An 8,636-nucleotide genomic window follows, 5' to 3' on the forward strand; every position below is an offset into this window, starting at 1 on the left:
ACAGGTGACTCCTCTGCAACACAAAGGTGAACATGAAGCCCATGAGGTCTGTAGTCTTTTGTGAACTACAAAGGGGCCTGGTCCATGCTATGGATGAGCTGGGGTGTGATCTGGAACACACCGGTTTACTTTCCTGCCTACTCTTTTTCTCCACTGTATTAGGAAAGGTGGAACTGATTGCTTCAAGTTCCTAGCAGGTCAAACACTCTGGAATTGTCTTATTCTTCGCATAATTTCAGGAAGAGACTGGTTCATATTTAGAGATCAAGAAAAAGAAGTCTTGCTAACTATACACCAATCTGGCACCCTTTTGGCCATTGCCTTTGTTAAAGATGGTGTTATTCGGAGACACTGAGTTTCATGTCCTTCATTCTAGCTAAGCTACTGACATGGTTCCCCTTGCTTCTGTCTTCTCCCAGCACACACATCAAGCCAGACCTGCAGGTTTCCAAACCTCTTGGCATCATGTAAAATATATCTATTTTTTAAATGTTGCACTAGATAAACAATTAGTAGGAGCTGAGACAAGAGCCAGTGTTTGGATCTGTTTCCTATTCTTACTGCTGGAACCCCAGACAAGATGGTTTATAAGGATAGAGGCAGGGAAGTCAAGAGTGGGGTACGAGCCTTCTTGCTGCATCACCATGAGGCAGAAAACATCACATAGCCAGACAGGCAAGTGTGCCAACTCAGGTATGGCTTGTTCTTATAAAGCCACTGATGCTGTCATGAGAGTGTGTGCTGGTTAATTTTGTCAACCTGACACAAGCTGGAGTCATTTAGAAAGAGGGAGCCTGAGTGGGGAAACGGTCTCCATATGACTGTTCTGTGGGCAAGTCTGCGGTTGTATTTTATTGATTGATGATTGATGTGGGAGGGCCTCATTCACTGTGGGCTGTGTCACCTGGGACAGGTGGTCCTGGATCGTATGAGCAAGCAACCTGAGCAAGCCATGAGGAACACACTGGTAAGCAGCACTCCGCCGTGGTGTCTGCTTCAGCTCCTGCCTGGAGTTTTCCTGACTTAGCTTCCCTCAACAGACAGTGACCCCGGATATGTAAGCCAAATACTTTCCTCGCCAGGTTGCTTTTGGTCATGGTCTTTATCACAGGAATAGAAAGTAAACAAGGACAGGGCTCCACCCTCCTGACTTCATGCTTCATTTCAAATAGCAGCATGAATTTAGGGTTTGAGCTTCCAAGGCATGAACTTCTGGGTATCTGCTGAAACCCTAGCAAGAAGGAATGCTGCCAACAAGAAATAAAGGCGAGGATTACTGTACTGCATTAAAAAAAAATCAAGACTTAACTATGTGGTGTACACAAGGAATCATGCAACTGTCTAAGTAGCACAAGTAAACAAAGAGAAAGGGCTAATGTTAATCACTGGTGTGATTCTGTCCCTATCAGAGGATAGAAAGTATTACACCAGAAAAAGGTCAGTTCAGCAGGAGAGTCGCTGATAGCATCTTTAGAGACTGTCAGCCAGAGCTGCAGACCCAGAAGAGCCTGTTCATTAGTTGCCAGGGCAACCTGTAAGGAAAGCACAGTGGCCTGACGCTCTCAGTGAAGACTCTATTGCTTAGACCTTCTCTAAAGCCTAGAAACCTGGAAAAAAATATGAAGGGTGCTTAGTTATTTTAGGTAACTCAGGACGATTGTCCCTAACAAGTAATGTGAACTACAAGTGACTAGGGGTGTGCCAAGGGTAGTAAGCCACCTGCCTGTGGATCAATTGGGCCCCAAACATCTTTGATTCAACCTGTTATGCATATCACTGTGATCTTGTAAACTATAAAAACAGATAAAACCCCAAGATTTGTTAGGAAGTTGTCCTCATACTATCTTTCTAGTCTTTCCCGTGGCTTCAGAGAGTGGCTGTACCAGCACCACTCTTCTTGTCCAGATAGAAAGAACCCAAACACATGCTAAAAAATCCTTAAAATCCTCCAGCAGACTTCCTCAAAGCTTATTGGTCTGTGGGGCATGGTAGTAGCACACACCTTTAATCCCAACACTCAACAGGTAGAGATAGGTAGATCTCTGGGAGTTTGAGACCGGTCAGGACTATATAATGAGGCCTGGTCTCAAAAACAAGCAAACAAAAAACCCTTATTGGTCTAGGTTGGAACTGAGCCCATCAGAACTGACCTGAGTCACATAGTGGGGAATTGTCACCCAGATTTATTTCAGCCTCTGCTTTTCCTACAAAAGAGGGGAAAATCTCAGTACTGGATAGTTAAGTATAGATTCCAGACAACTGTCACCACTTGCAAACTTAGAGATTTCATATAAAATTTAGATTCCTATCTCTGCCTTTTGCATTAAAAGTTTGTAATCGTAGCATAATATACATAATGGAAAATGCATCAATGATTATTGAGGGTACAGCTGGGCAGTGTTTAGTATTTTTCATTGCTGTGCAAGCACTGTGCAGAGCCCATTACCCAGAAAGCTTTTCATCTACACATTAACTAAGTCCCCACATTCTGCTCCCTGGAAACCACCACTGTACTTTTGTCTCTATATACTTGGCCACTCCAGATACCTTTTTGCAAGTGGTTGGATGCACACTGCATTTGCCTTTTTGTGACTGGGATGAAATATCTCATACACACAGATGGTGATAACTAAGTGGGTACCAGGAAGAGCAGCCCCAAGGATGCCTCAAGGTTTATCCCTGCTGTGGTCCATTTCATAACCCCTCCCCTTTTCATATAAAGTCCCTTGCATGTATGAGCCACATTCCGTCTATCTTCTTCTCCATCACTGGAAGCTATGTTTTTTTTTCTACTTACTGGCTGCTCCTATTAATGCTACTGTGAATATGAATGTACAGAGACCTCTTCAAGACACTGTTTTGCATCCCTTTGAGGATGTGCCCTGGAGTGGAATTGCTAGATCATACACATTGCCCCTTATATTTCTGAGTGGCCACCATGTTGTCATGGTGTCTCTTCCCAGCAACAGAAACCCTAACTAAGACAATGACCTACAATAAACTTGGCCTTGAGCTGAGGTGCTGTATGGGCAGACAGCAAGCACAGTACAAAGTGCCCACGTTGTGTGTTCAGAACCAAGGTTGCAGTGGAGTCATGTGATGGAAAACCTGCCGCGTGCTGCTAGAAACATGCCTGGTTCCTTGCATGTTTAAGCTGAGGCTTTTGGTCACTGATTATTATTGCCAAATTTTTCATGGCCCCATATTTCCTTAACCAGCATTATGTAGAGTCATGACCCACAGTTTAAGATGAGAACCGCGCCACCTCAGCCATCCCCACGGTTTCAAATACCACCCTAAAGTTTATCACCTGTTCAGCTGCTCCCATAAGCTCCAGTCCCAGTGTGTTAGCTCAGGGGTGGAGACCGCGGAACTGAAAAAGGGGTGAATAAGAAAGATATCAGGAAGACTAAGGGCTCTTGCCATGCCCTTGTGGAACCCACTATTTAAATGGGGGGACAGGGATACCGGAGAATCATGAGTGAGGGTAAGAAGAGAAGGTAGGAACTATTTAGTGAGAACACCACCACCTGTTTCCAGCTGGGGGGGGGGTGCTTAGCGGACACCAGCTGCTCTGCCTTGAAGGCCATAGAGACTGCTTAGAGACTTCCAGAGGACATCTGTAGGTGAGAAGCTGCATCTGTGACAGCCTTGAAAGACAATAATCAGAATAGTAAAGGAGAAACTCTGTTCTGAAAAGAGAAAGGGCATCCAAAATCTCAAGAGAGGCGAGAACACAGCTAAAAAGCTTGGCGAAGCAAAGAGGGACACAGAAAACTATCCCAGGTCCCCAGCATGGGAACTACCTAGGCTGGCAGCACTGGTGGAGAGAGGTTGGCAATCCCAGCCCACAGTTCTCACAGCTTTCAAGCCACTGGGGGATTTGTCTTGAGGGTAACATTCATGACAGGCTAGCGTTAGACAGGGAATCCAGTTGGTCACACTCCCTGTCTCTGACAGCAAAGCCAGCGCCATCTTGAAAGGAGTCTTTTGTTGAAGATGGAACAACCCTGCACGTGTGAAAATAAGAAACAGTCACAAGTCATGGAGCCTGGGGCTACCTGTCTCTGAGTGACCAGTGTCTATGTGAAACAGTTGTGGATGGGGGAGAGCCTGACACGGACTGAGAACTCCAGGTGGCAGATGACTGCCAGCTGTGAAGGGTGTGGTGGCTAGTGACTCAGTAGTGAGAAGCTAGTTACCTGAAGACAGTGATGGAGACAGACAGATGCAATCTATGGTCAGTGGGTAGTACAGACTCCAAAGTTGCTTCTCTTCTTGTTTGCTGTGAGGACCCAGAAGCCACCGAAGCGTTGGTCCACAGAACACCTGATTTCAGCATCCTCCTCCCTCCTGTGAGATGTTTATTGCAGATCCTGCTCAGCAAGTACTGACCCGGGACCTCCAGTGCAGGTCTTGGTGCTGCCTGCTTCCTCTCCTCTCCACTAAACTCCAGGAGACTTCCTGGATTGTCTGTCAGTCACCTCCGGGGGATACAAACTGGGGACCCTGGAGCAAGAGGGAGCATGCCAAATAAATCCACAAGACTCAGCGTGTCCAGGAACAGCTTTTCATATGCATCTATGCAAACATATAACTCTCATCTCAAAAGGAAGAAGAGTTAGTTCCTTTTGGAGACAAATCTGAGTGGCCACAGCCCAGGAACACAGATACAGATTGGTGCAAATTTACTATAGGAACAGTTTTGTGAAGTTTTCATAGTAACGGAACAACAACAAAAATGTCATAAGTCATAGCATTTTCAAATACGTTGGTGGGAGCATCAGGTAGAAGGGTTAAAACACAGTTTGGAACTCTCAGCTATCAGCCTCATGTGCTACCTGACAACACGCTTGGCCTTTTGCTTGGTGGGAGCTAGTGTTTCTTTACATGAATGCATTCTAACTCCTCCACAGTCTCAGAAGTTCTACCAGTCAACCAACCTTGCAGGAAGGAGATTCAGTGTAAAATGTTCTCGCTAGGAACTTTTCTTCACGTATGCACACAAGGGAAGCTCCTAGCCTGAAGGAACAGACAGATCCTTGACAAGAGGCTTTGGTGCCAGCTAGGCTCAGCACACCCTGAAGAGCAGAAAGGACAAGAAATTCCATCTTGAACTGGCCATCCTCTTCACCTCATAGGCACCAATATATAAGGACTCAAAAGACTGTAATGCTCTGTCATTTTTTAAAACATTTATTTCTTTTCCTTACTTTTTTCTCTTAGTGATGTTTAGTGTCTTTTTAACACTTGTTTTTAGTTTACCTCCTTGTGTTGACCTAATTTAGTTTGCCTAATTTTTATCACTGTGAATCCCACTTATCTCTTCCTCTTTTCACTCCCTTGTGTTAACTTGATTCTTCTTACTCCCATTCCGCCATTTTGTGGCCTCTTCCTTCCTTATTCCTGTCTTATTTTTACTATTATCTTAATTCTAATTAATTAATTAACTTATTTTATTTTGCAAGACAGGGTTTGTATTGTAGCCCTGACTGTGTAGCCCTGGCTGTCCTGGAACTCACTCTAGTCCAGACTGGCCTTGAACTCACAGAGATCCACCTGTTCTTTGGCTCCCAAGTGCTGGGATTAAAGGCATGGACCACCATGGATTAATTTTTAACTTCACTTTTACTCTAAATTACTTTGGCTTTTTATTTTCTAAAGTTATTGGTGATATGAGAGTTGACATCAATCAATTACAATCATATTTCTATACCTCAGTTGAGTTGATGTTGTTGCTTTTGAAGTATTGTTTTCTCCTCTTTAAATGTCTAAGTGGTCATGCAGATTGAGTCCTCAATGGAAGATTGCTTATTAAAAAAGACCTTCAAAGGAAATAAAAAAATACCCCAAACCCCAAACTGGAAGAGATACATTCCAATTGATGCACAAATCATAACACAGAAACATAACAAGCATGTAAGTCAAAGCAATAAACTGTGCCAAAAGATCATAGTTCCTTAATAACTGTGTCTAAAGATACTGAGATGATTTAAACATGTAAAAAGGACTTAAAGTTTAGTTATAAGAGACTGGAAAGATGGTTCAGTGGTTAAGAGTGATACTGTTCTTGCCAAGGACCTGAGTTCAGTTCCCAGAACCCACAACAGATGGCTCAGACCTGCCTATAACTCCTGCTCCAGGGGCTCTGATGCCCCTCTACAAGCACATACTCACTTGCACAGACCCCACACAGACACATACAGATACTTATAATCATTTAAAAAATTAAAGCTTTTTAAAAAGTCTAATTATAAAACCATCAATGCTTTCAAAGAAGATACAACAAAAAGAGAATGAAGTAAACTTGTCAGTTCAGGCCTTGGATAAGAAAGTCAACAATACTGACAAAAACAAAACACTTGAAATATGTTGAAATTTAAAAAAATTCAATAAATCAAATTTAAAACAAACTGGAAATCATCAATATGTGATATAAAGTTTAAAGAAAAGGTTGCCAGGGATTGAAGACATAGTCAAGGACATATTATAATCAACTGCCAGTAAGGAAAGAATAGCAAGGATGACGCCACGTTCAAGAACTGTGGGTCATGATCAAATGTAAAACTCCATAGGGATTGAAGAAGGAGTCATAAACTGAAAGCATAGAATGTTTATTCCATGAAAGTTTACACTAAAGTCTCTGGAAACAGTTGGGCATCCAAGCAAAAGAGGCATTTAGGCCCCCAAATAAGCATGACTAGAAAGGAAGCCCTCCCTCACACACTGTAGGTAAGATGCTGGTACTAAAGAGACAAGAAACAAAGTCAGAAGCTTCTAGAGAAGATTAAACAGGCAAGTTCATCAGAATATCTAACCTCTTAGCAGAGACGTTAAAAACCAGGAAAGTATGGAATGATATACTTCAAGCCCTAAAAGTAAACAACTGTCCACGAAGATCATCAAATGCAGAAAAGTGATCTTTAAAAATGGATGGAGAAATAAAGATCTCCCAAGCTGAGCATAGAGTGAAGCAATTTGTGATCACTGAGCCAACATTTCAGAAGACACTTGAAGGAAGAAGACACCAGAGGACGAAGAAAGAATTGTAAACACAAGTGCTCAGGAAGGAGTCAGCTTTGTGAGAGAAAGAGATGAGCAAATGAGAACAAGGAGAGAGTCAACCCTGTACAATAGAGCAAACCGGCAAATCCCTAAAGTGAATAGTGGAGAAAGAAAAGAAGAACCAACTAGAAAAACTGCCAATAAAATGATAGGAATAAGAAAATCCCTCTTAATAATAACTTTAATACAAATGGTCTTAACTCTTCCATCAAAGGACACAGACCAGCTGAGTGAACTAAAACCAAGATCCAACTGTTTGCTGTCTGCATGAAACATACCTGACTGTCAGAGACAAAAACAGAATAGAAAACTATGTACCACCTGTGTAGAAGTCAAATCCAAGCAAGAGTGGTATATTCATATTTCATATATTTCAAGTTAAAACTAGACTTATAAAAAAGTTTACCACACATTAACAAAGAGGATAGTCCATCAAGAAAATATAAACATGGGTGTACTGAATTTCATAAAATAAACAGTGCCCAATGTAAAATAACAAGTCCATATGCAATAATAGTGGATGGCTTCAGTTCTCCCACTCTTACCATTTGATAGATCTTCCAAACAAAAAATCAACAAAGGAACTTCAGAGTTGCTCTGCTCTATAGATTAAGCAGCTTTCACAAACATCTCTGGAATACTCCGTGCAGCATATTCCTCTCAGTATTCCGTGGAGTTTCCTTTCACATAGATCACATGTTATGCCATAAAACTAATTAACAAGTAAAAAAATGAAATAAAGCCTGGCATCTTTTCAGATCATAATGGGATATAATGAAAATCAGTAGAAGAACTACAGGAACTATGTAGGGACATTAGGCATGAACATTGTATTCTTGGTGTGGCTCATTGAAGTAATCATAGAAAAAGTTAAGCATCTCCTAGAATCAAATGAAGCAAAAACAATTTGACAGAAATTTTTTGATACAGTAAAGGCAATTCCAAAGTGGGAATTTATAGCTCTGACAGTGTGAATTTAAAAGAAAATCTGAAGGGAGAGTCTAGAGAGAAGGCTCAGCAGTTAAGAGCACATACTACTCTTGCAGAGGATCCCAGTTCAGTTCCCATCACTTATGCCAGGTGGCTTGCAAACACCTGTAACTCCAGCTCTAGGGCAATCCGACTCTTCTGGCTTCCTGGAGAGCCTGTACTCATGTATACAGACCACACACACATAACTAAAAATAATAAAAATAATTCTTAAAAATTACAAAGGACACAAATAAATAATGCTGCCCTTTCAGGTCTTAGAAAAATAAAAGGAAGCTAAATTCCAAATTAGTAGATGGAAAGAATGATAAAGATAGACAGAAATAATGAAATGGTCATTAAAGACTAATAAAAAAGACAGGTGGTGGTGACGCACGCCTTTAATTCCAGCACTCTGGTGGCAGAGGCAGGCAGATCTCTGTGAGTTCCAGGCCAGCCTAGTCTACAAATTCAGTTCCAGGACAACCATAGCTATTATACAGAGAAACTATGCCTCAAACAAACAAACAAGCAAACAGAATAATACAATGAATGAGCGAAGTTGTTTCCTCTAAGAGATAATATCAATGAAACCTTAGCCA

Source organism: Mesocricetus auratus, unplaced genomic scaffold (assembly GCF_017639785.1).
Source record: "Mesocricetus auratus isolate SY011 unplaced genomic scaffold, BCM_Maur_2.0 Super-Scaffold_100707, whole genome shotgun sequence".
NCBI lineage: Eukaryota > Metazoa > Chordata > Mammalia > Rodentia > Cricetidae > Mesocricetus > Mesocricetus auratus.